General features: G+C 48.4%; 2 non-coding genes across 2 annotated transcripts; both read left to right on the top strand.

The window, feature by feature from the left end:
- The first annotated feature begins 2,304 nt into the window (after positions 1-2,304).
- On the top strand, positions 2,305-2,423 carry LOC137500657 (5S ribosomal RNA). The gene has a single exon (XR_011018165.1). It is a non-coding gene; the product is annotated as a 5S ribosomal RNA (ribosomal RNA).
- Positions 2,424-15,743: 13,320 nt separating this feature from the next.
- LOC137500659 (5S ribosomal RNA) lies at positions 15,744-15,862 on the top strand. Its single transcript, XR_011018167.1, has one exon. It is a non-coding gene; the product is annotated as a 5S ribosomal RNA (ribosomal RNA).
- Positions 15,863-17,033: the final 1,171 nt, after the last annotated feature.

Here is a 17,033-nt window from a genome sequence, read left to right on the forward strand (position 1 = left end):
GTTATTCTCCGCAAACTTCAATATGCAGACATCCCCACCCCCATGCTCATCAATCCAGTAAGCAACACCTGCCAACCTGCCACTCTTGACCGATCCACTCAAGCCCCCTTCACAAAGCCGAAACTTACCCAGACCGACAGTATTTCATGCCAACCTCAAACCATCCAGACTGACCCCGTCCCACTTCAAACCCAGGAAGCCCAGACTGATGAATCTACTTCAACTCCTGAAACTATCCCGACTTCGACTCCCGACCCTACCTCTATACCTATTCTAAATCTTACCTCCAGCGCCACTCAGACCAGAAGAAGAAGAAGAAGAAGGAAACGCCGGTCATCAGCGCCTCAGACTTCTTCAAGCACCGAACCAGCCCCTCCCCCCCAACCCTCCCCTCCCCCCCACCCCTCCCTGGTCATCCAATGTTATAACTGCTTGCAGTTACATCACACAGCTGCGACGTGCACCAATTCCACCCGGTGCAATAGGTGTGGTGGTGATCATCACCACACTGTCTGCGAGGTACCTCGTACCCAGGCGAGATGTGTGAACTGTGAGGGGAATCATGCGGCCTCTTTCCCTGGGTGCCCGTTCATGAAGAAGGCCATTCGGTCTCACTACAAGAATGCCAGGCACCTCCGCAAACCAAGTTCTCCACCACCACATTTCAATAGCTTCACTCCTCAACTTTCTCAACCAAGCAATAGTAACCCTGCTCTACTCTATCTTCTACTCAACCTTCTCTCTTCCCAACTTTCTCATCTCCCAGCCATGCCTCCCCGACAACTCATTGTACCCTAGTCCCCTCCCCACCAAGACCAAGATAAATCGCCTGCCCTCACTACTTGCCTTCTTCTTCCTGCAATTCAAATTACATAACAAATTCCATCTCCTACCTTGCCAACTAGCACTAGCATACTTGACTTTTTAACAGCTCAGAGAAGAGGGGTTTTCAGCTCTGACGTGGCGGACTTGCTCCGCCATAGACAGATAGATTTTGCCCCGCTAGCGCTACGCCGTGAAGCTGAACCAACGTCGCTGAAACAGATAAGTAGAGTGGCCGACGTGCGCCACGGGACTTCCAGCTACTTGACATCAACAAAAGAAAAAAAAAAAAAAAAGGCCCGCAAAATTTACTTTCTAGGAGACATCCGAGACAACCATGCCACCCAAGACAAGCGGAAAGGCAGCCAAGAAAGCCGGCAAGGCCCAGAAGAACATCTCCAAGGGAGACAAGAAGAAGAAGCGCAAGAGGAAGGAAAGCTATGCCATCTACATCTACAAGGTGCTTAAACAGGTACATCCTGATACTGGCATCTCCAGCAAGGCGATGAGCATCATGAACAGCTTTGTCAACGACATCTTCGAGCGCATCGCCGCTGAGGCTTCCCGTCTGGCCCACTACAACAAGCGCTCCACCATCACCAGTCGGGAGATCCAGACTGCCGTCCGCCTCCTGTTGCCCGGTGAGCTGGCCAAGCACGCCGTCAGTGAGGGTACCAAGGCAGTTACCAAATACACCAGCTCCAAGTAAGGTGCCAGGTTTTCTGCCTTGCTGCATTCTTAACAAACGGCCCTTTTCAGGGCCACCACACCTTTAAAAAAAAGAGCAGCATCTGTTAGCCTTGTTATCAACTCCACTCTGATTTTATCTATCTGTCCTACTTCATATACATCGAAAGACAGTGCAAAACATTCAAATCATAAGCTAACGAGGGAAGAACTACTACTACTACTACTACTACTACTGCATTACCTTATTGCTAAAAATCCTCCTGCTTTGTCCTTTACAATGAAAACCAGACCAACCCCCATGGCACTACAGCCCCTAAGCAAGCAGGCTGAGTGGACCTCAAAGCAGCCATTAGAACGAGGTAAAATTCCTTTGCCTGGCCGGGAATTGAACCCGGGCCCCCCAGCTACGAGGCAGGCACGCTGCCCCTGCGCTACAGCGCCGGCCCCTTCACAACCACCTTCAGTAATTATTATTATTATTATTATTATTATTATTATTATTATTATTATTATTATTATTATTATTATTATTATTATTACAACCCTAGACACTTCCCGTGTGTGTGTGCGCGCGCGCGCCAGCGCGCGCGTTTTTTTGGGGTTAGGTTACGAGAAGTGGGGTTAAGTCGAGTTAGGTTACGTTTCGCCGCGGAGCGCGACAACCACCCGCGCCCGCTCCGCGACGGCGACCTCCGAGCACACCCCTGCACCATTGCCAACGCCCCCGCGCCACAAAGACCTCCAGGAAACTCGCTTTGCGGTTCGTATGGACGTTTCAAGCTCCGTTCTCTCGCCAACGGCCATACCATGTTGAATACACCGGTTCTCGTCCGATCACCGCAGTTAAGCAACATTGGGCGTGGTCAGTACTTGGATGGGTGACCGCTTGGGAACACCACGTGCCGTTGGCTCAATTCCCTTTTTACCAAGTTTCCCAGTCCCAGTACGACAACTTACTTTCAACTTTTGCCTCAGGCCAGCAGAAATTGCTTAAATCACGTTTTTTGTTACGTCTGAAACTAGCTAGACCTTTTGCTGCTCTTCGACCCCGTGTGGCTATACAGGAACGAAGCTTAGCGTAGTATTGCATTTCCTCCTAGGTGACCGGCCTAACCTGGCGGCGGCGACATCATTATTATTATTATTATTATTATTATTATTATTATTATTATTATTATTATTATTATTATTATTATTATTCGTGTCTCTCTCTCTCTCTCTCTCTCTCTCTCTCTCTCTCTCTGTGTGTGTGTGTGTGTGTGTGTGTGTGTGTGTGTGTGTGTGTGTCGACCTAGGGGACCCTTGCTGAGCCTAGCACCGCTTCCAATTACTCGTGCCAGGATTTTAACTTTCGTACCTCCTATCGTACGTCCCTATGTCTAAACTTGCTGTTCTTATTCTTTTAGGTTAGTGTAGCTTATCCTGCAGGCCTCTTATGGCACATAACATCATTCTACGTCCTATTTCTCCCAATATTAAGATTATTAAAGGGCGGAACGAGGCTTCCAAACTCCCCGCCCACCTTGAAAATCGCGAGGAAGGTGGTTTCCATGCAACGTCATCGACACTGTCGTGATTACAATGAAAGCCATGTCCTAGCAACCGACCGCGGCATTTAGCAGCCCCTCAAAGAGTCGAACAATTTCCTTTTATGTTCTTCCAGGTAAGTAGCTATTCAAATTACGACACGGTTCGGCAATAAGTTACAAGTTTGTAGTACGCTCGTGTCTCTCCCGGGCTTCCTTACGAACGGTAGGGCACCAGTGCAGTACAGTGGCCTACACACAGCCCGCTATCTTCGAAGTGCGTGTGTTGCGATGTAACGTAGTTTTGAAGCCTAGGAACTTGTAAAACTCTTTCATTTCTATCAAAGACGAGACGCCCTTCAAATAAGACTGAGAAGGTAACCTTTTGACGACAAGGGTTAGTTCAAAGAGTCGTGACGTTTTAGGTTAGGTGAAGGGAGGAAAGCACTCGTTTTTGTTGTTTGTACGTCAGCTGACCGATCTTTTGGCAAGTGATAAATTGAGTAGAACGAATCGGAACTCCGGATAGTTACTGTTACCGTCCTAGAATTAAAATTAGACCATTCTGAGCCCTACTTGACAGGTTCGACACCGGCTCACTCGCGTGATATTTCGATGGTCTGTAGATATGGGCGCATAAAAAGAACTCCTGCGGGACAAACTTCCGGCACCTCGGCATCTACGAAAGGCGTAAGATAATAGTGAACATAACCTTACTAGTAGTACCACCACCACCATTACTGCTACTAATACGACTATTACTTAAGGCAGTGGACAATTTCGAACTCAAGCAATAATGTGTCCATTTGCTGACCACCTGATCACTGCCTCTTGCCTTACTACTACAGGCTAGCGTTCAAGGAAAGAAAGAAAGAAAGAAAGAAAGAAAGAAAGAAAGAAAGAAAGAAAGAAAGAAAGAAATAAGTTACCGTTCTTCCCAAGTCAGGTTAGGATTTCTGCATCAGACACGGCTAGGGCTGATCGTGGATCTACTAATACCTAACATGCTCAATTGTGCACCGTTATATCATCACCAGTCGTGAAGTCACAGCTGCATCTTCTAATTACAGGGTAGATGCTACATATTTTGGGCAATATATAACCCAGGTTTGGCTTGGATAACCTAAAAATATTCAGGTACTGGGTCTGGCCTGGTTATATCAAGTGTCACCCTAGATCAGCAGGGCTAAGAATCATCAGGTCTCTGTCATGAATTTAAATGGCTTAGTACCCCTCATTATGGTGTACCTCTCTTCATATTTGAGGGAAGAGGAGTAAAACTTAAAACTTTATTGCCTGTCTTAAACCAACTGCTTTCTTTGGGGTATTGTCTAGCACAAACTTCTAAGGCGACCACATCACCCAGCCCGATGCTCGAATACTGCTTGGGCAGGGGTGTAGGTGGTGGTTAGTGGTTGCAAGAAGGGTCCTGGAAGGGAGGGATAATAAGCCAGTACGCCACTTGCTCTTAAGTCTGTACCTTTCATTATACGGTTTCATTAACTATTTTTTACACCTGCCCTGTAGTATGGTACCATTTAGTAAGAGGTCTCTAGAGTTTGGCCTAGTACAACCTTCAATGAAAGTAGTTTTCAGGAGTGGTTAGGTACCCCTATACTTACTTTCTTTCTTTCTTTCTTTCTTTCTTTCTTTCTTTCTTTCTTAGATTACAAGGTGTCGGTAAAACAGCTGATCGTTGCTTATGTACAAAAAAATGTTCATACATGGGCTTTCATTCGCTGAGGTAAATGATAATGATAATAATAATAATAATAATAATAATAATAATAATAATAATAATAATAATAATAATGGCAAGAACACAAAGGGTCCTTTTCTCTGCAGCTGATTTTTAGCATGAAGGACAGAGGCTGTCATGATGATGATGATTACCGAGTGATACCGTTAAGCTAAAACCCAGTAGGGGATTAATATTAACAGCAGGGAACGTTGTGCAGAATCATTCAGTAAAGATGTAATGGCAGGGGGGGGGGGGAAGAGGGCGTTCAGTATAATACACCATCAACCCAAGTACAGTGCATATTTAGCTCTATGTTATGTTATGCTCTCTCTGCTCTCTGTACCTTTATTTGGCCCTACAACTTGTCTCACCAAGTGAAGGAGATCTTACACATAGTTACTGTACTGTACTTAATTTCACGCTGACTTCAACTGCTAGTAGGATACGCACGTCGAACCATGCAGAAACCTGCACGATTTCAAACGACTGCCGACTAGATAGCGACTAGGCCGAAGAAAGAAAGGGCATCTTATAAATCGAGAGCGACAATTCATTTTCGAGGTTAGGGTTACCGCATGGTTCTCTTAGCCAAAGAAATCATGAAACCATTTTGCGAGTAAAAACTGATGTTACCTGAATTTTGGATACAGTTATTACTACCATCATCATCATCATCATCATCATCATCATCATCATCATCATCATACGCTACTCTGTATGATGAAGGTGGGTAGCAAGATCGAGTCTCGGCGCGATCAGTTGGCTTCAAATTCTGCTTCACCTCGTTCAGAGTATACATATTCAAGGTAAAAACAAGAGCTTCTCTCAAAAAATAAACTCCTATTGAAGGGTCATTAAACACAACTTCTTCTTCTTCTTCTTCTTCTTCTTCTTCTTCTTCTTCTTCTTCTTCTTCTTATTATTATTATTATTATTATTATTATTATTATTATTATTATTATTATTATTATTATTATTATTATTATTTTCCTTTCTTTCTTTCTTTCTTTCTTTCTTTCTTTCTTTCTTTCTTTCTTTCTTTCAGGACCATTTAAGTGAGATGTTAGCTGTATGAGTGTTGCAGCACCTCAAACCTTTACATTTTTTCCTTGTAAGTTGTGGCAATGTCTTGCAGAGAAGTTTGTTGGGAAACCATGGTCCTTCCTTCCTTCCTTCCTTCCTTCCTTCCTTCCTTCCTTCCTTCTTTCCTTCCTTCCTTCCTTCCTTCCATCCATCCAATAAATCTGCTGAGTTGCTGTCTCAAAGGGTCTCTCATCCTAAAGAAATTTGACCGAAGGTAAGGGATGTTGCCAGGTCTATCAAACTGACAGACTTATCATCTCCTGGTACAGGAAATCTGTTCTTTGAAGAGTCTGGACTGACTGCCCCTTCCTCCGTCACGGTGTTCTCAATCCTGCCTTCGCAGCCCACTGGAGGCAGTAAGATACGACTCACAATGCCTCCATCCAGCAGGCGAGGGGTGAAGCCTCTCCTGAGGCGGTACAGGCTCTGTAGCGAACTGGAAATTTAATTATGCCCTAAGAAACATCTAGAGGTTCCCTTGGGCAGGCTGTCCCTTTTCCCAACCTGAGCTTTCGACCCCCGACAGGGGCTGAAAGCTGCTGGATGTGAGAGACTGTACAGAGTTGAGAGCCTTATAAATAGAGGCCTAAAGGCTAGGACTTTACGAGATTGGCGCTACCTGCAGGAAAGCAGGAGTCGAACGAGTCATGGAGGCTAGCTTCTAACTTATGTCCTTTATCCTGTAGGTCCTTTCAAGCAAAGCTACAAGAGGCAGATTACAGCAGGTCTGCTTCACTCTGTGGAAAACTACCTAAAGGCTGACTTGCCTTTGCTCTCACTCGGAAGGGGTTAGAGCCTGAGGATGGCCGTTCAGCTCCATTGCTAGAGGAAGGATTGGGCTTCCTTCAGGTAAGAGGGGGTCACTCCCGGGGGCGTCGCGACGACGACGGCCGCCCCTAAACGTCGGCATGGAGAGGCGGCTGGTGAAATGCTGCCCATCGAACGCACCTCCATCAGGACGCCCGAAGCAAGGTGACGAGTACTTCTGCCACCTGAGGAGCAGCGTCAAACCTTTGACTATCCCTTCCTAACCGAACCCTGATTGTAACCCACCCCTTAAAGACGCAGGGAGCACGAGAAAGGAGCTAGGAAGCACGTCCCCAACTTGTCGCCGCGCAACCCACCCGACAGCCAGCCACTGCTGTTTCCTGCGCGGTCCGAGTAGCCTGATACACTCAGATAACCAGGGGAGAGCGCGAACACATTCTGATCGTGACCATGGCTGACACAGCAACAGCATCGGCAGCATCTGCACCCGCCTCGGCTCCGGCCCAGGCGTCGCCCAAGAAGAGCAAGGCTTCTGCATCGAAGAAACCTCGCACCAAGCCTGCCCATCCGAAAACCTCCGAGATGGTGGGCAGTGCCATCAAGAGCCTAAAGGAACGAGGTGGATCTTCTCTGCAGGCTATCAAGAAGTACATCTCTGCCAACTACAAGGTGGACTCTGAGAAGCTGGCCCCTTTCATCAAGAAGTACCTGAAATCTGCCGTGGCTTCCGGAGAGCTGGTCCAGACCAAGGGGAAGGGAGCTTCAGGTTCCTTCAAGCTCGCTTCGGCTGCCAAGCCGGAGAAGGCCAGCGCAGCCCCTGTCAAGCGGTCCGCTGCCCCCAAGGAGAAGCGCATCCCCAAGGCGAAGAAGGCTGGTGGAGCCAAGGCTGCAGCCAAGAAAGCCATTTCCAAAAAGCCTGCTGAGAAGAAGAAGGCCGCTCCTGCTCCCAAACCCAAGCAGAAGGCTCCTTCCAAGGCTAAGAAGGCCGCCAAGGTGCCCACTAAGAAGCCTAAGGCACCTAAGCCTAAAAAGGCCGCTAAGCCCAAGGCCTCGCCTAAAAAGGCTCCAGCAAAAAGGAAGTGAGGACATTTCGTGTTCTTGCTTCCTTCTACACGCACCTCTTGCTCTCGTAAGAGCAGAGGAAAAACGGCCCTTATCAGGGCCATCAATTTTATTCCCCAAGAGAGCATATTATGTCAGTCACTGTCCAAGGCTGGAACCCTGGCCTCTCCTATCTCTGCCTCCTAAACAGGCTAGTTTGTCTCATTGCGGGGCGACTCACTCTTCGAATTTCATTATTATTGTACTTGACTACATTTTTCTTTATCCTTACTTACTGCACTTTTGCTGTTGCTGTTGTTGTTGTTATTATTATTATTATTATTATTATTATTATTATTATTATTATTATTATAACTATCACCTCCTAGATATTAATTAATGAATTATTGTACTCAGTACTCAAGATTATTATTATTATTATTATTATTATTATTATTATTATTATTATTATTATTTTCTGTTACTCTTAGATTTTTCCTTGAACCTAGAGGAACCACTAGCTTTTTTTTTTTCTTTTCGTTTTCCTTCTATCCTAGACCAGAGAGACAATAACTACTCTTCTAGGAAATTTTGGTGGCCCTGAAAAGGGCCGTTTGGTAAAGCTCCAGCCATAAGACAAGCACCGGACTTAGGCACGTTCGCCACGGATGCGGCGGGCGAGCTGGATGTCCTTAGGCATGATGGTGACACGCTTGGCGTGGATGGCACACAAGTTGGTGTCTTCAAAAAGACCCACCAGGTAGGCCTCACTGGCCTCCTGCAAGGCCATGACAGCCGAGCTCTGGAAGCGCAGGTCGGTCTTGAAGTCCTGAGCTATCTCTCTCACCAGCCGCTGGAAGGGCAGCTTGCGGATCAGAAGCTCAGTGCTCTTCTGGTAGCGCCTGATCTCACGCAGGGCCACGGTGCCGGGCCTGTAACGATGAGGCTTCTTCACTCCTCCGGTGGCAGGCGCGCTCTTACGGGCAGCCTTGGTGGCCAGTTGCTTGCGCGGGGCCTTGCCTCCGGTAGATTTACGTGCAGTCTGCTTAGTACGGGCCATCACGTGCTCACTGTCGACTCGTCCCAGGAAGAATGGTGCGGGGGCTTGCTGCCCGGCTGTTTTATTGCTTCGCTTCCCCCACCCTCGGTAGCAGCTGCACTCCCATTGGCCGGGCGGTGCTGACGTCACCGGGGCCAGGCACTTTCAACAAAAGCGAGGGGTCGCGAGTGCCAGCCGCATTCTAGCTCTGAACTCGCAGCTCTACTGATCTATCATGACCGGACGAGGCAAGGGAGGCAAGGGACTCGGCAAAGGAGGCGCCAAGCGTCACAGGAAGGTGCTCCGAGACAACATCCAGGGCATCACTAAGCCTGCCATCAGACGTCTCGCTCGCAGAGGTGGAGTCAAGCGTATTTCGGGACTTATCTACGAGGAGACCCGTGGCGTGCTCAAGGTATTCCTGGAGAACGTTATCCGGGATGCCGTCACCTACACCGAGCACGCCAAGAGGAAGACTGTGACCGCCATGGATGTCGTCTATGCTCTCAAGAGGCAGGGACGCACCCTGTACGGTTTCGGTGGTTAAGTCTCCTCCGAGCGTGCTCCCGTTTGTGAGCATGCAGTATTTAAAAAACGGCCCTTTTCAGGGCCACCACTTACCTCTCAAAAGAGCACAGAGTCCCACTTACAGTACTCCTCTAACGTAGCTTGCGCTATTCTCCCTCTCAAAACAGTCATCTCCCCGAAACCTGCACGGAAAAAAAAGCCCTCATTATCAGTTATGATGTCTACATTTTAATGCTAACAAGAGAAAACAAACATTATCTTCCTTGCCGTGCACATCTGATACACAAAGTATTGTAAATATACTACTTTAAGTATCCTTTCCTCTCTAGTTAAGTGTGTGTTCTTACATGCATAGGTCGGTAGTATCCAGCAGTCAAGAACAGAATTATACAGCATTAATGAAATGAAATCTATAATGTACTTCCTTCTTCCTTCCCTTCTGAAAATTAAATATTAAGAGGGGCCTGGAGCTACTTCACTCATTTCCCCCTTAAATAAATAACCTCAAAGGTAAGGCTATTCTTGTGCTCTCCTGGCTAATGTTACAGATGCCCTCATATTTGCAGTGTCTCATTATTGTTATTATTATCATTATTATTAGGAGAGTTGTCTGAACTGCTCTATCACTTCAGGATTTTTCCATACTTCTGTAAGATAGCTATACCAGCATGATAGACAAACAGCTCTTATCTTAAGGTGTTGGTGGCCCTGAAAAGGGCCGTTTATTTATATTTTTCCGGTGAGCCAACGCCCTGACCGAGAACAGGAACTTAAGCCTTCTTCTCAGTCTTCTTAGGCAGGAGCACTGCCTGGATGTTGGGCAGAACACCACCCTGGGCAATGGTCACTCCGGACAGCAACTTGTTCAACTCCTCGTCGTTACGGATGGCCAACTGTAAGTGACGAGGGATGATCCTGGTCTTCTTGTTGTCACGGGCTGCATTGCCCGCCAACTCAAGAACTTCAGCTGCCAGGTATTCCATGACTGCGGCCAGGTACACAGGAGCCCCAGCACCCACTCGCTCAGCGTAGTTTCCCTTGCGGAGGAGACGGTGGATACGGCCGACAGGGAACTGCAGGCCTGCACGGCTGGAGCGACTCTTGGACTTGCCCTTAACTTTTCCTCCCTTTCCTCGTCCTGACATGATGCTCTGCTGCTCTACTTCGAAAATGATACCAGAGCCACAATTCTCATCGGTGCCGGGAAGTCCCGGTACCAGTGAGTGATTTTAGCCCATCGACCCAAGTTGGGCCTTGAGTGCTATTTCATCGTAAAGTACTAGCTAGAAACTGCATTTTTGTTGGTTGGTTGTGGACCTTGAAATTTTAAATCACGCTGACCAGGGTATGGTCTGCACCCCTCTAAGGGGTGGGGTTTAGGCTAGGATGTCCTTAGGTCTTCGGTATCGAAGACCCTCGGTATCATAATTTCCTATATTCCTGATCAGCGGATTTTTGCTCTCAGTGAGCGCGTCATAAAATTTCGCGGCAGTGTTGCGAATCCTGCTATGAATGGTGGGGAGTTGGTACCGTTCATGCAGGTCGTCATTCGATTCATACCACTGGGCACCTGTCATTCGGCGCAGCGCACGGTTTTGTACGCGCTGAACCTTTAACAGGTGCGTCTTAGCTGCTGTGCCCCAGATAGGACTGGCATACTCAAGTATTGGTCTGATAGTCGATTTGTAGAGCAGGAGCCGGTTTTCTATAGTTAGCCCTTTGTCGGCTCTAATCATCGGTAGTAATTTTGATAGGCGCACATTTGCCTGCGCAGTGATATTTGAAATATGACTTCCGAACGTTAATCCTCTGTCTAGGGTGACACCTAGATACTTAGTTTGCTTAGTCCACCTGATGGGTTGGTCGAAAAACATCAGGGGCTCGGGGGTGGGGGGGAAGCGTTTAGTAAATAGCGTGGCGCTACTCTTATCAACATTAATTTTAACTCTCCACTTTTCTAGCCATGGCTCGAGAGTGGAGAGCGCGTCTTGTAGGTAATCTTTTAGCTTAGGTGTCTGCCACGAGACAGAGGATATCGCCGTATCGTCCGCGTATAAGTGTAATTGCGCGTGCGTTGGTTTTGGCATGTCTGACATGAAAAGATTGAAAATTGTCGGCGAGATCACACTGCCCTGTGGTACCCCAGCCTCTATAGGCCGCGGGTCCGACAGAGCTGTGCCAACCTGCACCTGGAATTTTCTGTCATCTAGGTAGCTCGTTAGTAGTTGTAGTACGTAGGGCGGGAAACCTAAGGTCTTTAGTTTAAAAATAAGTCCTTGGTGCCAAACCTTGTCGAACGCACGCGCAATATCAAGAAAACAGACTCCTGTGTGTCTACGGTCATTGTACATCTTAGTAATTGTCTCAGTGAGACGGATCAGCTGGTGGGAGGTGGAGTGGCCCTGTCGGAAGCCGAACTGTTCGTCGTTCATCACTTTAAGGTCGTCAATAATTACATTTAGCCGGGAAAGGAAAAGGGTCTCAAAAAGTTTGGAAATGATACTGAGAAGGGATATCGGGCGGTAGTTCTGTGGGAACGTCTTGTCTTTTAAGGGTTTTGGGATCATAATTACTTTCGCTATTTTCCAGCAGGCCGGGAAATGGCCAAACCGGAAAATAGCGTTAAAAAGTTTAGTTAGACATGTCAGTGCCTTTCTCGGGAGATTTTTAAGAAAGGACGCTGACACGCTGTCAAGCCCAGGCGATTTCCTGTTCTTCAGTCGTTTAATAGCGGCGAACAGTTCGGACGGCGAAATGAATTTAAAGTCTGGGGGGAGGTTAGTCTCGTCAGTCTCGTGTAGTTCGTTTTCGACGAATTCTACGAAATTTTCGTCGCAAGGCTCGTCGTTGGGGGTACACGCACTCTCGAACGTGTCCGCCAGGGCGTCGGCCTTCTCTTTGTCTGAAAATGCCATTCCATTCCTACCGTGGAGGGTGGGTATGCCAGTCCTATTATTTGTGAATTTACGAGCCAGCCTGTGGAGGGAGTTGTCAGCCACGCTCGCAGGACCGCCTCAATTGGTGCAGGCAGGGCCTGCACCGTGAGTATTATAGCCTATCAGCCCATTGGGGCTTTGAGTGCTTTTTCTTGAAGATTCTTCATATTGTAGCTTGACGTTCTGTTGTTGGTGGTCGGTCTTCTTTTTACATCTGGACTGGACAGAATATGCCCTGCGCCCTAGGGGCGAGAAGAGTAGGGTGAAGCAAGGATCGGGTTTAGCGAACACTCCACAGCAAGGACAGACAGCGCCTTAAGCTTCTAAGTGGTGCCGTGCCCGATGTTGCTTAACTATCATGAAAAGTTTGAAATTGGAATCGTGAGAATTGAGAATAGTTACAGAATCAGGACGAGAGGGAGGAGAGGTGGAGGTTAATGGTTGGCGAGCGAGGCAGGTTGATGTGGTCACCCATCCACTCGTTGACCACGGCCGATGTTGCTGCAGCACTTCTCGTTGCTACGCGGGGTTTAGTGCTTCGGGAATAGGATCATGAAAAAGTGGGCTTGGTGCAGTTGGCGATATTGGCAGGGTTAGTTGACGAGGAGTTGTCTGGGCGGCATGGGGGGAGGGTTAAGGGACGAGAGAAGTCTGATAAGGAGCAAGTTGAGAAGAGTGGAGTTGTCTTGGCTTGGTGAAGGAGTGACTGGGAGGGCCTGTGGAGGAGCAGTGTGCAAATGACGTGCCTGCCTATAGTGATCTCGGATAGCCTTCTTCAAAAATGGACAACCAGGATAGGAGGCTGCGTGACTGCCTTCACAGTTCGCGCACCTCGGCTGGGTCTTTGGCACAGTGCAGACAGTGTGGTGGTGATCACCCCCACATCTGTTGCAGCGTGTATCATTAGGGCAAGAAGCCGCTGAATGATACAACTGAAGGCAGTTGTAACACTGAGTCACTAAGGCAGGTCGGGAGGGGGGACGGGTCCGAGTCTCTGTTCTGGGAGTGTGAGGTGTTGTTGTAGTGGGAGACTGTGGAGCAGGTTTTCTACGCCTACTCCGTGTCTGTGTGTACCTGGAGTGAGTGACCTTACTCGGTTGCGAGATTAAAGGAGTCTCGCTTCCGGGTTCGGTGTCAGTCTGTAGCAGGGGTGGTGAGGTGGTTTGTGTCTGTTGAGAAGCTGTAGAGGGTGGAGTGTGGGTGGTGACAGGCTCGGAAGGGATGGTGATATCGGTTTGGTTTGGTCTGGAAATGGTAGGACGGGGTCGCATGGTTTGAGTTTGTTTGTGTTTGGATTTGGTAGGTGGTGGAGTGTAGGTGACGGTAGGTTGTGAGTGGGTTGAGAGACGGTTGACAGGAGGAGTGGTTTGGCAGGAGGCAACGGCAGTGGGAGCATCATCTGAGCAGCATTGGTAAGAGATGCTGTGTTTGATGAGCTGGTCACGAATCTTGAAATATCCTTCTTTGCCATGGGAGAAGATAAGGACATAGCCGTTACTGAGTTCCTGCAACAGTTGGATATGTTCCAAGACTGGGGAGGTGGCAGAGGAAATGACAAAGCGGTGTGCATGAAGATCCTGGAGTTGCTGGAGTGCATTGAGATCGGGATCACTCCTATACGGAAGGATAAATGGCAGGTATACAGAATCAGGTAGGTTGGTTTGATGTAGTAATGGATGGTGATGTGCGGAGTCAGGAAGAAGAAGTTCTGAGAGGGAGGTGAAAGAGGAGACAGAGTCGGTCATGGTGGAGGAACCGGGGTCTTGGCTACTCGATCCACCAAGGGGGTCCCGGAGGTGGATGGGTGAGTAGAGGGGGGGGGGGCGGTGAAGCACTAAACGGTCAAACTCCTAGGAGGACCAGCGTAGGGGCACTCAACGGGCACCAGTCGTACCAGGTGTAGTTTTAACGGATCGCGCCGGGACAAGGCACGAACAGGTACCCGCAGAGTGCAGACAAATTGCTCTTTATCCTGTAGAGATCTTCACCTTGCTGGGCAGGACCAGTAGCTGGACGAAGAGCCGGTGGCGAAATGGCAGACCGCAGAAAGACAGGTCCCAGAGTATATCTGGGAAGTCGGACCGCGCTGGGAACTTGGTAGGCTCGAACGTGATTGGCTGCCCGGGAGTGCGGGCAAGAGCTCGTGGCGATGGCGAGAGCGAGTGGGCTGGGCTGGCTCTTGGCGGGCGACGACGGTGAGCTGGCGGTTAGCAGGGTGCTGGCTCGGAGTGACGTCTGAATGATGCCACGCTTAGATCATTCTGCGCACCAGTTTTGTAGCCTGCAAGGTTGCTCAACGTTACGAGCCAACCAATAAGGCTGCAGTAAGCTTGCGCTCATTGGCTAGTCGCATGCAGCCCTCTCGGTCTTAAAAAGAATTGCAAGGGGCCCGCAAAATTTACTTTCTAGGAGACATCCGAGACAACCATGCCACCCAAGACAAGCGGAAAGGCAGCCAAGAAAGCCGGCAAGGCCCAGAAGAACATCTCCAAGGGAGACAAGAAGAAGAAGCGCAAGAGGAAGGAAAGCTATGCCATCTACATCTACAAGGTGCTTAAACAGGTACATCCTGATACTGGCATCTCCAGCAAGGCGATGAGCATCATGAACAGCTTTGTCAACGACATCTTCGAGCGCATCGCCGCTGAGGCTTCCCGTCTGGCCCACTACAACAAGCGCTCCACCATCACCAGTCGGGAGATCCAGACTGCCGTCCGCCTCCTGTTGCCCGGTGAGCTGGCCAAGCACGCCGTCAGTGAGGGTACCAAGGCAGTTACCAAATACACCAGCTCCAAGTAAGGTGCCAGGTTTTCTGCCTTGCTGCATTCTTAACAAACGGCCCTTTTCAGGGCCACCACACCTTTAAAAAAAAGAGCAGCATCTGTTAGCCTTGTTATCAACTCCACTCTGATTTTATCTATCTGTCCTACTTCATATACATCGAAAGACAGTGCAAAACATTCAAATCATAAGCTAACGAGGGAAGAACTACTACTACTACTACTACTACTACTGCATTACCTTATTGCTAAAAATCCTCCTGCTTTGTCCTTTACAATGAAAACCAGACCAACCCCCATGGCACTACAGCCCCTAAGCAAGCAGGCTGAGTGGACCTCAAAGCAGCCATTAGAACGAGGTAAAATTCCTTTGCCTGGCCGGGAATTGAACCCGGGCCCCCCAGCTACGAGGCAGGCACGCTGCCCCTGCGCTACAGCGCCGGCCCCTTCACAACCACCTTCAGTAATTATTATTATTATTATTATTATTATTATTATTATTATTATTATTATTATTATTATTATTATTATTATTACAACCCTAGACACTTCCCGTGTGTGTGTGCGCGCGCGCGCCAGCGCGCGCGTTTTTTTGGGGTTAGGTTACGAGAAGTGGGGTTAAGTCGAGTTAGGTTACGTTTCGCCGCGGAGCGCGACAACCACCCGCGCCCGCTCCGCGACGGCGACCTCCGAGCACACCCCTGCACCATTGCCAACGCCCCCGCGCCACAAAGACCTCCAGGAAACTCGCTTTGCGGTTCGTATGGACGTTTCAAGCTCCGTTCTCTCGCCAACGGCCATACCATGTTGAATACACCGGTTCTCGTCCGATCACCGCAGTTAAGCAACATTGGGCGTGGTCAGTACTTGGATGGGTGACCGCTTGGGAACACCACGTGCCGTTGGCTCAATTCCCTTTTTACCAAGTTTCCCAGTCCCAGTACGACAACTTACTTTCAACTTTTGCCTCAGGCCAGCAGAAATTGCTTAAATCACGTTTTTTGTTACGTCTGAAACTAGCTAGACCTTTTGCTGCTCTTCGACCCCGTGTGGCTATACAGGAACGAAGCTTAGCGTAGTATTGCATTTCCTCCTAGGTGACCGGCCTAACCTGGCGGCGGCGACATCATTATTATTATTATTATTATTATTATTATTATTATTATTATTATTATTATTATTCGTGTCTCTCTCTCTCTCTCTCTCTCTCTCTCTCTCTCTCTGTGTGTGTGTGTGTGTGTGTGTGTGTGTGTGTGTGTGTGTGTGTGTCGACCTAGGGGACCCTTGCTGAGCCTAGCACCGCTTCCAATTACTCGTGCCAGGATTTTAACTTTCGTACCTCCTATCGTACGTCCCTATGTCTAAACTTGCTGTTCTTATTCTTTTAGGTTAGTGTAGCTTATCCTGCAGGCCTCTTATGGCACATAACATCATTCTACGTCCTATTTCTCCCAATATTAAGATTATTAAAGGGCGGAACGAGGCTTCCAAACTCCCCGCCCACCTTGAAAATCGCGAGGAAGGTGGTTTCCATGCAACGTCATCGACACTGTCGTGATTACAATGAAAGCCATGTCCTAGCAACCGACCGCGGCATTTAGCAGCCCCTCAAAGAGTCGAACAATTTCCTTTTATGTTCTTCCAGGTAAGTAGCTATTCAAATTACGACACGGTTCGGCAATAAGTTACAAGTTTGTAGTACGCTCGTGTCTCTCCCGGGCTTCCTTACGAACGGTAGGGCACCAGTGCAGTACAGTGGCCTACACACAGCCCGCTATCTTCGAAGTGCGTGTGTTGCGATGTAACGTAGTTTTGAAGCCTAGGAACTTGTAAAACTCTTTCATTTCTATCAAAGACGAGACGCCCTTCAAATAAGACTGAGAAGGTAACCTTTTGACGACAAGGGTTAGTTCAAAGAGTCGTGACGTTTTAGGTTAGGTGAAGGGAGGAAAGCACTCGTTTTTGTTGTTTGTACGTCAGCTGACCGATCTTTTGGCAAGTGATAAATTGAGTAGAACGAATCGGAACTCCGGATAGTTACTGTTACCGTCCTAGAATTAAAATTAGACCATTCTGAGC

The sequence above is a fragment of the Anabrus simplex genome, chromosome 4 (genome assembly GCF_040414725.1).
Source record: "Anabrus simplex isolate iqAnaSimp1 chromosome 4, ASM4041472v1, whole genome shotgun sequence".
Taxonomy (NCBI): domain Eukaryota; kingdom Metazoa; phylum Arthropoda; class Insecta; order Orthoptera; family Tettigoniidae; genus Anabrus; species Anabrus simplex.